A 13,450-nucleotide genomic window follows, 5' to 3' on the forward strand; every position below is an offset into this window, starting at 1 on the left:
TAGAAATGACAAATACCCACCATTTGCTTCAACGTGGATGGAACTGGAGGGTATTATGCTGAGTGAAGTAAGTCAGTCGGAGAAGGACAAACATTATATGTTCTCATTCATTTGGGGAATATAAATAATAGTGAAAGGGAAAATAAGGGAAGGGAGAAGAAATGTGTGGGAAATATCAGAAAGGGAGACAGAACGTAAAGACTGCTAACTCTGGGAAACGAACTAGGGGTGGTAGAAGGGGAGGAGGGTGGGGGGTGGGAGTGAATGGGTGACGGGCACTGGGTGTTATTCTGTATGATAGTAAATTGAACACCAATAAAAAAATAAATTAAAAAAATAAAAAAAAAATAAACTAGTAACCTCCCTCTTCAGTGTCCTTCAGTGTCAACCCAGGGTCACTGTGTGCAGAAGCCACACCACCAGGGCCCAGCGTCCTCCGTTCTTCTGCCTCCCGCAGAGCTGAGTCTCTCCCTCAGGGCACCTCCATCCGTGTGTAGGGATGCAGCTTGCAGTGTGAGATTATTTGGTTGCTGTCGTCCCATCTACAGTGTGCGCTCCCGGAGGGATGGGCCGTGTCTCTAGTGTATCCTCAGTGCTTAAACACATACAGGAACCGAGGACTGCGGTCATTCCTGAGTGAAGGATGGAGCACTTCTCAGGGCGGCACACGATCTGTTGGGCTCCCGACACCCTCCCCGGTCATGGCTGTGCTTGAAGGGTGTGGTGGGGACGGGCAGTGAACTCAAAGCGTGGGGAATACAAATTTGAGGTCCCGATCCCTCGCTCTGGGGGCTCCTCCCTGGGGAGGGTGAGCCAGGACAAGCTGCGGTGGGCGGCTGGCCTGTTGCAATCCTTTGCAAGGCTGCTCAAGGCGTGCTTTTCTCAAAGAAGGGAACCCTTCCCGTCCGGGTGCTCCTCTCGCTGCCTTGGGATCCTCTGGGGCGCCCGCCTCTCTGCCTGGCACCAGTGCCTTTTTAATTATGTTCTCCCTTCTGGCTCCGGCCCAGACAGCTCTCAGCCCTGCCTTATCGGGCCGACTGACTGGCAGCAGGAAGCAGATAAGGAGCCCCGAGGGGGTCGCTGCCTCTCCAGCCACCTTGCCTTGCCCCAGAGAGTGTTCTCTGTTCTGGTGGCCCAGCAGAGCCTAACTCCCTCTGGGGGACAGGACAAGCTGACGGAGTCCATGTCCTGAGCCACCTCCGCTGCCACCAGCCTCCCTCCCTCCTCCTCAGCCTGGTTCACTCCCGGCCAGAGCGCTCCCGAGGAACACAGCTTCGGGCAACCGGCACCCAGATGTGTGGCGAACTTGGCTTTCAGCTTCAATCTGTCCTGGGATGGGAGTTTGGCCAAGGGCATCTCCCCATAAGGTCCCCAGAAAGTTGGGGAGGGGTGGGGCTTGCCTGGGAAGTGGGGCTTGAATGAATGAGGCTGGTAACATGGGGCAGGTTCACTCAGAACTGACCTTTTAGCATAACCAGTACCTTTCCTTCTTGGGAAGAGTATACTTGGAATTCTTTGGGGTCTACACAATGCATATTTTTCATCAATTCATCAAGCACTGATAAGCACTTACTGTATTCCAAGCCCTGAATTAACCACTGGGGATACAAAGATAAGACACGGCTCTGTCCTTAAGGAGTTACAATCAATCTAGTGGCAGAGGAAGAGGAGTGGGGGAGGAATAGTGACAGCAGCTGGAATCTATTGGACATCGAATGTGCTAGATGTATGTATTATTTCACAGCCACCTTATAAGGCACGGCACTGTTTTGCAGATGGGGACACTGAGGCCCAGAGAGAGATGTGTTTGGTTTTGCACACGAGTTGAGGTGGGGAGTGGAAGGACAGAGGGATACTGTGGGTGCCTGTGTAGGGTTTCCTCTGGAGCATCCTCAGAGCACCCCATGCCAGTCCTGTGAGCCAATAATGCTGGGTGCCCTCCCTCCAGCCAGGCCAACACTCAGGTTATGGGGGGTTCCCAGGGTGACTGTTGAATACCAAGGCTGTCCTTGATGGTCTAGACCCTGTAAATCTCCAGCGATCCCTGTCCCTCGGGCAGGCCTCTCTGGAGCCAGACAAGCCTAGACGTGAACATTGGTGCATAAGTGACTGCTTCACTACCCCCCAAGTGAGTGTCAGCCCCTAGATGCTGACTCCCTTGTCTATAAAACTGGGCTAGCAGAGAGGCCCTTGGCTCCCACTTCACCAGCACCATGAAGATCGCGTTGAACAATGTGGTACCCAGAACAGCTCCTGGCACATACTAGGTGCTCAATGAATATTTGTACAGTGAAAGGAATGGATGGATGGATGGATGAATGAATGAATGAATGAAAGCCGGCTGCCTCTCACAAACACTAACCTCTAGTGATCACCCAGGTGCCAGGGAGGCCGTGGGGAACCAGGCAGGCACGAGATATAAACTAATGGTAGAGACAGATACTAAGCTGCAAGCCAACAGATTCACGATCTGACCCCCTCTTGTCACCTCCCCTGCTGTCACCCTCCCGTCGTCCCACCGTCTATTCCCACTGGAGCAGAGTGAAGCCGGGGATTCAGTCACGTGACTCTAGGGTACAGTCCTCCTGACGGCTCCCCGCGTGCCTCCCAGGCCCCCCACACCTGGTCCTTCTCCCACTGAAGACGCCCTTCTAGCTCTTCTCCTGCCTTCACTCTTCTGCAGTGGCTGTTCCCATTCCCAGGAATGCTCTCCCTTCCACGTTCTCGGGGCTCGCTCCTTTGCTCCCTCAAGCCTTTGCTTCAAGGGCACTTGCTCACGGAGGCCAACCCTTTAAACTAGCAGCCTGTCCCCCCATCTTCACATGCAATCCCTTGTCCTACATTTTATTTACCTTTCCCTCAGCAAGCACCACTAACGTGATACTATAATATAAAATATGTACTATGTTTGCTGCTTATCCTCTGCTTCCCCTGCACGAGGGCAAGGATTTGGGGTCTGTTTTTCTCACTGGAATATCCCAAAGACCTTGAATAGAACTTGTACTAATGGTAGGTGGAGAATAAATATCTATTGAATGAATGAATGAATCAATCAATCAATACGTAATCTTAATGCGAGGCTGGTTACTTCTGGGTTCCTTATTCTCCTGGACGTGGGAGAGAGGTCCTCTGACCACCAGGCTCAGGGCACTTTCTCAGAGAAGATGTAATGAATCCCTTAGGCTCTCATCTTGGTATTTATGTCAGGACCCCAAATACACCCTTGCCAGCAGCATCAGGGTCCCACCACCTTTAAAAGACCGTCCGTCCACCAGGGATGCTGTGATTCTGCGTCCCCGAGCTGGCTTCTGGCCACCCCCCACCCTCCAGCCACCCGCTGTACCTTCAGCTGCTACCATTCTGAAGCCAGAGAGCACCCTGTTTTCTGGGCCTCTCTGGGATTCTCTCTGAGTTCCCTGTCCTGCATCCCCTGCAGCTCTAGACAGGAAAGGGGGCTGCCTCTTGTCACCCTTCAGAGTCGGGAAGTGGGACATGTGCCTTCCATCTCAGCTGCTGCTCCAAGACCACCATTAAAAAAAAAATCTGCCTATAAAACCCGTTTTCCATGGTGGTGATCTGGGAGGACAGGCTGATGCCTTTTGACTCCGGGCACATCCCCATGTCCCGCCGTCGCTTGCCATTCCCAAGGTCCCGATTACACCCTTCTTGTAGCAAACACCTGGCACCCGGCTCCTATCTTCCTCGGCTCCCCGAGCCCTGCCATCAATCGGCTGATGTCAGCACCCGTAGCCGTGGTGTGCCCAACTCTCTGCCTCTCTGGAACCTTTGCTCCCGCCCCAGCCCACTTGCCACATCCACTCCCAACGCCCTGAGCTTGAGACGCCGCCCCTGAGCGCTCCATCTCCGAAACCACTCGCTCAGTCACGTAGGTCGCTCTAAAAGATCACCACCGCTCAGCACGTCCGAGCCCTCTTTCCTTGATTTCTCCTAAGCACTTGCCACCGTCTGGCATACTGTCCTGCTTATTAGTGGTCTGGTTGGACGTGTCTCCCCAGCTCTCCGGAGTGTCGTCCCCAATGAGGGCACAGGGGTTGTTGCAGCTTCTTCGCTGCTATACCCACTACAGAGGGAATAATGCCCGGGGATGGTGGATGCTCGATAACTATTTGGTTTTGAATGGGTGAAACATCATTCCACGGGCTTTATACATCGAATTTGGCAACAGCCATCAGGGGTGGGTACTCTCGGGTATCCCTGTTTTATAGATGAGAACACGAAGCTCAGAGAGGTCAGGTGGACTGTCCAAGGTCACACAGCCAGGAGGCAACAGGGCTGGGAGCTGAGCCCAAGCAGCAGGAACACAGCTCCTGTACTTGCTTTGCCCTGTGGGCTGTGATGCCACCCGCTTGGCCTGCGCCCCAAGCTGTGACATTTCTGCCCGTGCGCTCTCCGGGGCCTCCTCTCCTCTCCATTCCCACCGCTGCTGCTTCCCTCCTCTGCCTTGGACCATCTCTGACCTGCTCCTTTGACTCCCAGACTGTGTCCTTTCCAGTTCGCTCTGTCATCTCAGACACGCACGCGCGGACACACGCACACACACAGGCACACAAACTCACACCAGCCTCCCTCTCCCCTGCGCGTGATGGCTCCTCATTGCTCTTGTCTGATGGGGCGGGTTAAACCCTCAGCATGGCATTCAGGGCTCGTCCCCATTCGGTCCCCATCTCTGTCCGGTGTCACCTCCTGGTACATTCTGTACATTCACTTCGTTCCAGACACCCTGACCTCCTCACTGTGCCCTGAACACACCAGGTTCATTCTCACCCTTCGGCTGCTTCCTACAACGAGGGTTGCCTTCTCTGCCTTACAAAGTCCTGTTCAACATTCAAGGCCCAGTTTCATTGTCGCCTCCTCTTTGAGGCCCTCTCCCACCCCCGACACCCCAGTGGATAAGCCACAGCCTCCTCAGAGGCTTCCACAGCCTCCGAGCACCTGTCACATCTGTCATCCGGAAGCACCGTAAATGCCCATAGGTGATGCTTGTCAGCCCCAAGTACTGTAAGAACGTGGGGGCATCTCCTTCTTCGCCTGTGTCCCGGATTCCTGCATGGGGCTCAGTTTGGAAGGGGGGCTCTAAATCGGGCCCCTCCCAGGTTCCAGTGCTTTAGAGCCATTGCTAATGCTCACACCCACCCTCACTTTATGGGTGGGAAAAACGAGGTGCAGAGGGGAAGTCTGGAAGCGTGTTGGTGGGTGGTCAGGCTGGGTGGGGTGGGAAGCAGCCTTCCGCCAGCCCACGCCTGTCCTTTCCCTTCTCCAGCTGCTTCCAGTCCATGGAGAGCACAGGAGAGGCTGCTGGAGGAGGAAGGGGGAAGGGCAGGGAGCACCAGGAGGCTGGGGAGCATGGGCTTCATGACATGGGGCTGTGATGCCCTTCGAGCTGCTGCTGTGATCCTGAGCACCATGAGCTCAGCCAGCCCCTGTACGCCGTCACCACACCCCACCCCCCCAATCGCTGGCCCCAGGGAAGCTTCTGGGCAGGTTGTGGTCTGGGCCTCAGTTGTCCTGGAACAGCCTGGGGTTCAGGCTTCATGGCTGAGAACCGACTGGGCCACCAGGAGCCTGCAGCAGGCAGTGTGACTTGGTTTAGTTGTGCTGTGGGGACACGTCCAGGGACAGGAGCCAGGAGAAGAGAGAGCGGGGACCCTGCTTGTCTTCCATCATCATGACAGGCTGTGGAATGCCTGCATTGAGGTCCTGGGGTCAAGGAGAGGAACCGCCCGCCTGCTTGTCAGAAAGGGATCAGAAAGGAGGAAGCTGGCTAGCAGCGGTCCCCACGATCTGCAGCATTGCCTGGGTTAGTTAGAGTCCTAGACGGCCACTTCCTGGTGGCCTTGGGCCAGTTACTCAACCGGGCTCTATCACATCTATATTGTGTGACCCTGAGCAAGTTACTTAACCTCTTTGTGCCTTAGCTTTCACATCTGTAAAACGGGACGGCGACAGTGCCCATTTCCTTAGAAACTAGATGGATAAAGGACAGAATGTCTGCAAGTGAGTGGGCAGGAAGCTAGTGGGTCCTGATGGAGCTGGGGGCTTCTCTTCCACGTCTTTTCTCATAGACCCTCCCTGCAAGGGCCCCTTCCTGGGCTGGGTGAGCTTGCACAGGTGCCAGGTCGGCACAGCTGGGAAGATCCTTGGGTCCCTGCCCAAGTGCCCACCGCAGTAAGCTCTCTGATTCTGACCTTGGGGCTGAAATGTGCCCTGTCCGCTCTCTTTCCCAGTTCACTTTCTGTCCCAGAGACAGCCTGGCAGCCTTCCTTTCCCCACCTGGAGACCTCTCTGCTTCTCCCTGGCCAGATGCCCCCACATTATGTCCACAAGGTCAGGGCCCCCCAGCCTGGTGGTCTCAGCCAGGCTGGGGCCAGACATAGACTCGGAACCCACCAAGCAACCCTGGCCTTGCCACCCTTCCCACTCACCTTGGGCTACGGGTCTTCATCCTTTTCCCTGTCACCAAGCTGTCTAGAAAGCCCGTGCTTTTATGCCCCCAATGGGAGCTTGTCCTTCAAGAACCATCCCACACACAAACCAGCACCAACAGAGTCAATGGGTTTTTAGGCCTTGGCTGATTGTCCTAAGCTTCTAGAATTCTGGGGCTCTCACATTCTGGTCTCCTTCTCCACACCTCTCCCCTCAGGTCCACATCCATGCTTCTGAACCCCCACCCCTACCCCACCTCTGCCCACCAACCCATGCTCCAACCAGTCAACACCACTTGCTGTTCCTCTAAACAAGCCTGACTGTGTCCACTTCTCCTCTGATGTGACTGGCTCTGCCAGGAAGGCTGGCCCCACCCCACCCTTGTCCCCAGAGGAGTGCTCATCCATCCTTAAGTCCCAGTCCAAATGCCACCCCCTCCATGAAGTCTTCTTGGCATTATGACCACCCCCACCAGCACAGTCGGTGCACCTCCTCTCTCATCAGCCATGTGCTGTCCGCTCAGCAGATGTAGATGGAGCACCTCCCGTGGACCAGAACTGTGCTCGACCTGGACCACAGAGGCCAGCATGATGGACAAGGACTCTGCCCAGAGCCCTTGTGTCCCGTTCCTCACCCACCCCAGCGAGGAGACTGTCAGCTCCTGGTACTCGAGGCAAGGACTCTCTCCCCCGCTGCCTGGCCCACAGTCGGTGCTCACCGATGGCCTGAATGGATGATGGCATGTCCTCCATTTGTCCCATATTGAATGAGCGAGGGAATGAATGAGTAAATGAACAGGATGGAATGTATCAGGGAGTGGGAACAGGCCTTGGCTGTGGGCTCATTTAAAGCAGCAAATGGTGGGAGAAATCTCTTTCACCCCAGAGCCTGTAGGATTCCATCCCAGAGACAGATGTAGTCTTCTTTTGGCTTGGGGAGTTGGGGGACGGTCAGGACAGAAGATGCCCAGGCGTCTCAGTGCCTGGTGTGCCTGCACTGCCCAGAGAGACCTGGAGTCCAGCCAGGCCGGATGTCCAGGTCAGCCAGCCCTGCAGGTGGCTGAAGCCCAAGCCGCCCACGGCTCCAGAGGCTTCCAGCTGAGAGGCTGCGTCTGGGCCTGCTGCAGGAGGGAGACAGGCACAGCCGCATCAAAAACTGCTCGTTCTCCAGGCCCTCCATGGGGGCTGTCGGGTTTCTGGAGAGACCCTTCGTTATATGATACACCATTAAGAAGGTGTCGTGAATCCTTGGAAACGGCGCTGGTTGGCAGGTGCACAGTAGCTGCTCGCTTCCTGGGGACCCAGTGAGACCCAAGCATCGGGGTCTCTGCCCACTGAGGGTCTTTCAGAAATGAGCCAACACGTGGCTGGGAAAATTGGACTCCGTTTACACAAATGCAGTTTCCCTCCAGCCTTCCAGGGCCGCATGTGCAAAGGCGAGCTCCCTGAGCTGGGCCACCTTGTCCCCGCGGCCCCAGGAAAGGCCCTACACCTTGTCCGCGTCTCCCTGTGCGCTGAGGGGCTCGCAGGAGGATGGCGCCGGCCAAGGGCTGTTTTAGAATCTAACTCCGTTGTCTTCCCTCCTGCCGGCAGGCCTGTGCCTTCTAGCACTGCTCTCTCGCGCTGGGGGCTCCTCGGAAATTGAGGAGACACCCTCAATATGTACCGTGCCTTCCCCAGACGCTTGGAAGGGGTGGAGTGACAGGCTAGGAAGGAAGCTGCCTCCTGCTTCGGGAAACTGCCTTTCCACTTTCTTTCCAATTCTTTCTCACAGTAACTTCTTTGAAACTCAGTCTTGCCCTCTGTATAATGGGCCTGTAAAGTGGCAGTTTATCCTCCCCCGCCCCCACCAGCCCCGCCCTGCCCCGCCTGGGCTCTTATAAGGATTGCAAGTGAGACATGGCTTCTAGAAGGGTTACCCCAGGGCCTCGTCCACGTTGCCAATACTTTCATTTCCTTTCCTCTCTGGGATTTCTTCCTGGTCTTACTCTCCCACCAGTCAGGCTGCATCTGGGCAGCTGTGTTCTTGGGATTTCCCCATGGTGGCCTTGGCCGCTCACAGCCCCCAGACCTGCCTTCTAGCCTCCCCCAGGGACCCCATTTCCCACAGCACCCAGCCTGGGTGTTGGCTGAAGAATAGACTCATTGCCTTAACTTCGTCTGAGGTCCCAGGTCAGTTGGCACCGCGCTGCGAGGCTACTCCCCCACACATGCTGTCCCCTCAGATGGTACAGACAGGCTGTGTGGGCCGAGGGCACTGGACAAAGAGACAAAGTCCCCAGGCCTGGATGCCAGCTCTGCCGCCCACTCCATAAGGGCCCCAGCCTGTGACCCTGTTGTCACACACATGGCCAACACCCACCGCTTGGGTCCTGCACACAGTGTTCCTGGGTCGCTGACTTAGGGTCTGGCTTTGCCCACAAGCCCTGGGGGGTAGGGACCAAAGCTGCCTTGTTCCTTGTTATGTTCCTGAACACAAAGAACAGTGGCTGAAAGAGCTCTTCAAGAGTAACGACAGCCAGGAGTGCCTGGGTGGCTCAGCTGGCTAAGCCTCTGACTCTTGATGTTGGCTCAGGTCATGATCTCAGGGTTGTGAGACCCAGTCCTGCTTCAGGCTCTATGCTCAACACGGAGTCTGCTTGAGATTCTCTCTCTCTGCCCCTCTACCTGTCCTTTCTCTCTAAAAATAAATAAACAATTGAAATCTTAAAAAAAAAAAGTACTAACAGCTAACGCATGTCAGGCCATATAATATCTGCTGGGTGTTATTCTCATTGCCTTTCACGCATTTGCTCTGGGAACCCTCAGGACAACCCTATGAAGGAGGCAGGCCTTATTAGCCCCGTTTTGCAGATGAAGAAACTGAGGCCCAGAGTGTTTGCATCCTTTGCTCCAGGTGATACACTCATAAGTGATGCAGCTGGGGCTTGGACTCTGGTTTCAGAGACTGGGCTGGTAACCTTAAAGCCTTATCTCTCCTGCCCTCAAACTTATTGCAGAACGAGTAAATGAACGGCCTGGTGGGGGTCATCTCTCAACCTTGACCAGGTCTTGGCATCTTTATCTAACAACATGAAGAGCTGGGCCTGGAGAGTTAATCCTCTCTCCCAAGTTGAAAGTCCAGAAGACAACGAGGGTTTCCAGCTGTTCCAAGGGAACAGAAGATGTGCATAGGTTCCCAATCTTAATGTTCTCATTTCAAGGGGGGGCCAGGAGTCTGACTTTTAGGCCATTTCCAGAGGCATCACTGAAGTTCCCTAGGGGATTTTCTCATTTAAGCCCCATAGAGACCTTATGAAGCAGATAACTTCACCTTATAGGAGAGGAAACCAAGGCCCAGCCCAGAGAGGTTAGAGAAATTTCAAGGTCACACAGCAAGCTGGTGTGTTAGGCACAGTTAGGATTTGAGCCCTAGCCGTCTAGCTCCAGGACGTGGGCTGTTAACTGTGTCCTTCTGCTGCCTCTTAGCCAGATCCGGGGGCCAAGGCCCCATCAATGACCCAAAAAGCCTGCTTGCTGTCATTCAGAGGCTGCCATCCCTGGCACCGACTGGGGCAAACATGCCAGGTTCCACACCGCACTGGCTCCCTGACTGATGTTCCTTCCCCTGTTCCAGCAGCCACGATGGATCCATACCACCATCTCCTCCTACAGAGTCGGAGCATTTGAAGCAACCCCCACTGGGAAATCATCTGAGCTAAGAGGCAAACAGAACATTGCGGACACACAGAGAGGCCTCCAAATGGGTCTCAGGGGTAACAGTGTAGGAGAAACTCGGAACAGGTTAGCCTGTCCCTTTATCCAGGGAGGGCTTCCATTGGTGAGAAGCTAGCTTAAGGTTAATGGGGAATGGGGGCAGGCAGTGGAAGGAGCTGGGCCCAGGATACAGAGTCCCCACCGCCAGCCAGGCTTAAGGAGAGAGGATTTAGAGGCTCCTGACACTTAACAACAAACTGTCACTGAATCAGGCACTGCGCTAAGCAGTTTATGTGGATTAGCGCACTGATTCCTCGTGAGCTTACAGTGCTTTTCTTTTCATTCATTCTTTCTTTTTCCTTCTGCAGATGATCTGCGTGGACATAAGAGAGGGGAAGAAACTGGCCCAAGGTCACAAAGCTGGTCAGTGATGGGTGTGGGACTGGAAGTCCGGCGGTCTCTTTCCTGTGCTTATGCATCTGCCGCTGTGCCACACAGTGTCTCATGTGCTCAGAAGCAAGACAAAAACCTCCTCTTAGAGGCCAAGATACAAAGGGGCTGGGGGTTTCAGCAACAGAGACAAGAAGACAACCAGCGGAGGACAAGAAGGTAGAGAGAGGAGGCCAGAAGCAAGGTTCTCCTCCCTGGTCAGCCAGCCTGAAGGTCAAGAGCTCAGGTTCTGGAGTCCCAACAGTTAGGTTGGAAGCCAGGCTCTGACTTGTACCTCTGAGTGACAAGGACAAGTCACTTCACCTCTCTGAGCCTCAGTTTTCTGATCTGTAAAAAGGGCACAGTAGCAGGCCTGCTTTGAGTGTTACCATGACACAGTAAGCGCTAAGCACCGTGCCTGGCCTGGAGTCAGTACTCCCCGCATCTGCACAGGTATATGCGACTCAGCTCGGGTGCTCAGGGGGTGACCTCAAGCCATGTGAACGAGAGAGGCTGGCTGGCTTCTGGAGGTGAGTGGGGAGCTTTGGCCTGTGTGAGGGAAGACTGGCTGAGTGGCAAAGCCATTCAGGGCCAGACCTCCCGACAGGCTCTTGAGGAGTCTCTTAGAAAAGACTTCAAGGTTCAAAGAATTGAAAATGATGGAAGTTAAAGTAGTGAGCAGATTCTAGTCTCTGACCAGGTGACACTTTCACATCTACCACTGTGCCATAAAAGTATGAATACTGAGCATCCGTGTCTCCTATGGAGTAATTTAAAAGATGCTTTCACATCTGTGAATTAATTGGAGCTCTATGAGTTGAGGCAAAATAAAAATTATTATACCCATTTTAAGGATGGGGGACTGAGGTTCAGAGGGGGAAAGGACACAGGAGATCTGGAGCTCCTACAGCAGAGTGTTCTCTATGCTATGGGCCAAAGGCCCATGTCCCCGCCAATCCATATGTGGAAACACTAGTCCCCACTGTGATGGTATTTGGAGATGGGGCCTTTGGGAGGTAATTAGATGTAGATGGAACCACGTAGGTGGAGCCCTATGATGATGTTAAGTGAAAAAAGGAAGAAGCCAGAGCTCTCTTTCTCCGCACAATGTGAGGACACAGCAAGAAGGTGCCCAGATGGCTGTAAACCAAGAAGAGGGTCCTCACCAAGAAGCTAACCATGCTGGCACCCTGATCTCAGACTTCTGGCCTCCAGAACTATGACAGGTAAATTGCTGTTTACACTACCTATGCGAGGTTTTTTTTTTGTTTTTTTTGTTTTGTTTTGTTTTTTTTGTTTTTTGTTTTTTTACAGCAGCCTGAGCTAAAGGCACTATAGACTCTCCAGATGCATTGCTAGGTTGGGTTGGAGGATGGCAGGAGGTGATTCCACTGGCCACAGGGTATTCAGTGGCCAGTGTTGGGAGCTAAGAGGCCCGAAGTGATTCAGTCCAAGATAATCCTTTCTCCTCCCCCATTTTCTGTTTGCATTGTCATAATGGCTATGATGCCCCTTGAAAAAGCCCACCTGTGTTCTTCACACTATTGGGCAGACCTTTCCAGTTCTCCTCTGGGCACTTGGTAGGCTGTCCCCTAGTAAGTATAGCTGTGTGTCTTCCTTTGGCCAATGAACTGAGTGAAAATGAGTTGTGTCACTTCTAGGAGGAAGCTTTCAAAGCTGATGTGTACTTGGCCATACCTTGTTCCCTGCCACTGTGATCATGGGGACTGTTGTCCACAAGGAGCTTCTGTTATCCTGGACCCAAGAGTGACTGTCTTTGTGATAACATGCATGACCCATTTTGGTTGTATAGCAGGAGCAAGAATGAAAACATTGCTGCTTTTTGGTGCAGCACCACCTAATCTAACTTGGCTAATAGAGCCGTAAATATGTGGATCTCTGAGCAAAGACACTGGTCTAGAGACAGAAACCACAATATTGGAAAAGGAGTAAGAGGTGGGGAAGGGGGACTTGGCCAGTGGGTCCACTAGAATATAAGCTCCATGAAGGGAGAGGTTTTTCTATGTTTCATTAATGATTGTACCCCTGGTGCTTAGAAGAGTATCTGGCAATTAGCAGGTGCCCATTAAATGAATAAATCATTGAACGACCTCCATATTTCCTCAATAATTGGACCAGAACAAGGCCACTTCAAGTGAATCCACTTAAGACAGGGACCATAATTTCACATGAAGTAGTGAGTGAAAAAAAAGTTTTCAACTGAGATTTTATTTTGAAAAGTAAAACTAAAAATATGAAAATGGAATTTTATATTGGACGAAAATAAGATTATAATTACGGCCATGTGCTAAACCTTTCAACAAACAACAAATCAAGTATGGATTGGGTTGGGGGAAGACAAATTTCTTGTGCAAAATCATATGCTAACATGATACGACATTTTTTCACTTTTTGTTTCACCATCAGTGTAATGATTCAAGTTTCCTATCATGAACTCATTGTTGCCAAGTTTCCCTTCTGTGGTTGCCTGGTCTACCTCTGCTGGATTCTCATTCATCTGTGACTTTTGTGTGGGATTAGAAGAGCCCTCCGATGTCCTCTTTGGTTGGCTTCATTAAATCCTACAACATTCACAAGATTTTGGTTTCATTCTGTGATCCTTCAGCATTGTATGTTCAGCTGCTGACACAGCCCCAAACTCAAAGAGAGCCTGATGGATATAGATATTAAGTGATGCACAGGGATGGATGCCGGCATCAAGCAAGGAGGGATGTTCGGGTGGGGATTACTTTTTAAGTGGTCAGTTCATTCATGTTCTTCTAATAGGGTGACTTTTTTTTTAAATCTACAACCTCACATCTGTGGGGTTTCAGATAATGATTACTGAGAACTCTTTATGGGATCTGAACAAGGAACAGGGG

General features: G+C 52.8%; 1 protein-coding gene and 1 long non-coding RNA gene across 8 annotated transcripts in view; one reads left to right on the forward strand and one right to left on the reverse strand.

The window, feature by feature from the left end:
- The window catches only part of VWA5B1 (von Willebrand factor A domain containing 5B1), a 57,247-nt gene extending 50,646 nt beyond the window's left edge, over positions 1-6,601 (reverse strand). For all 7 annotated transcript variants that reach the window (XM_049106176.1, XM_049106179.1, XM_049106175.1 and 4 more), the window contains exon 1: positions 6,444-6,601. The gene's annotated coding sequence lies outside the window, so the exon portion shown is untranslated. The remainder of the gene's footprint in view (positions 1-6,443) is intronic.
- A 2,611-nt stretch (positions 6,602-9,212) lies between these two features.
- Positions 9,213-13,150, forward strand: LOC125754445 (uncharacterized). Its single transcript, XR_007408700.1, has 3 exons — positions 9,213-10,226; positions 10,508-11,794; positions 12,996-13,150. It is a non-coding gene; the product is annotated as an uncharacterized LOC125754445 (long non-coding RNA).
- The last annotated feature ends 300 nt before the right edge of the window (positions 13,151-13,450 follow it).

This window comes from Canis lupus, chromosome 2 (assembly GCF_003254725.2).
Source record: "Canis lupus dingo isolate Sandy chromosome 2, ASM325472v2, whole genome shotgun sequence".
NCBI classification, from domain to species: domain Eukaryota; kingdom Metazoa; phylum Chordata; class Mammalia; order Carnivora; family Canidae; genus Canis; species Canis lupus.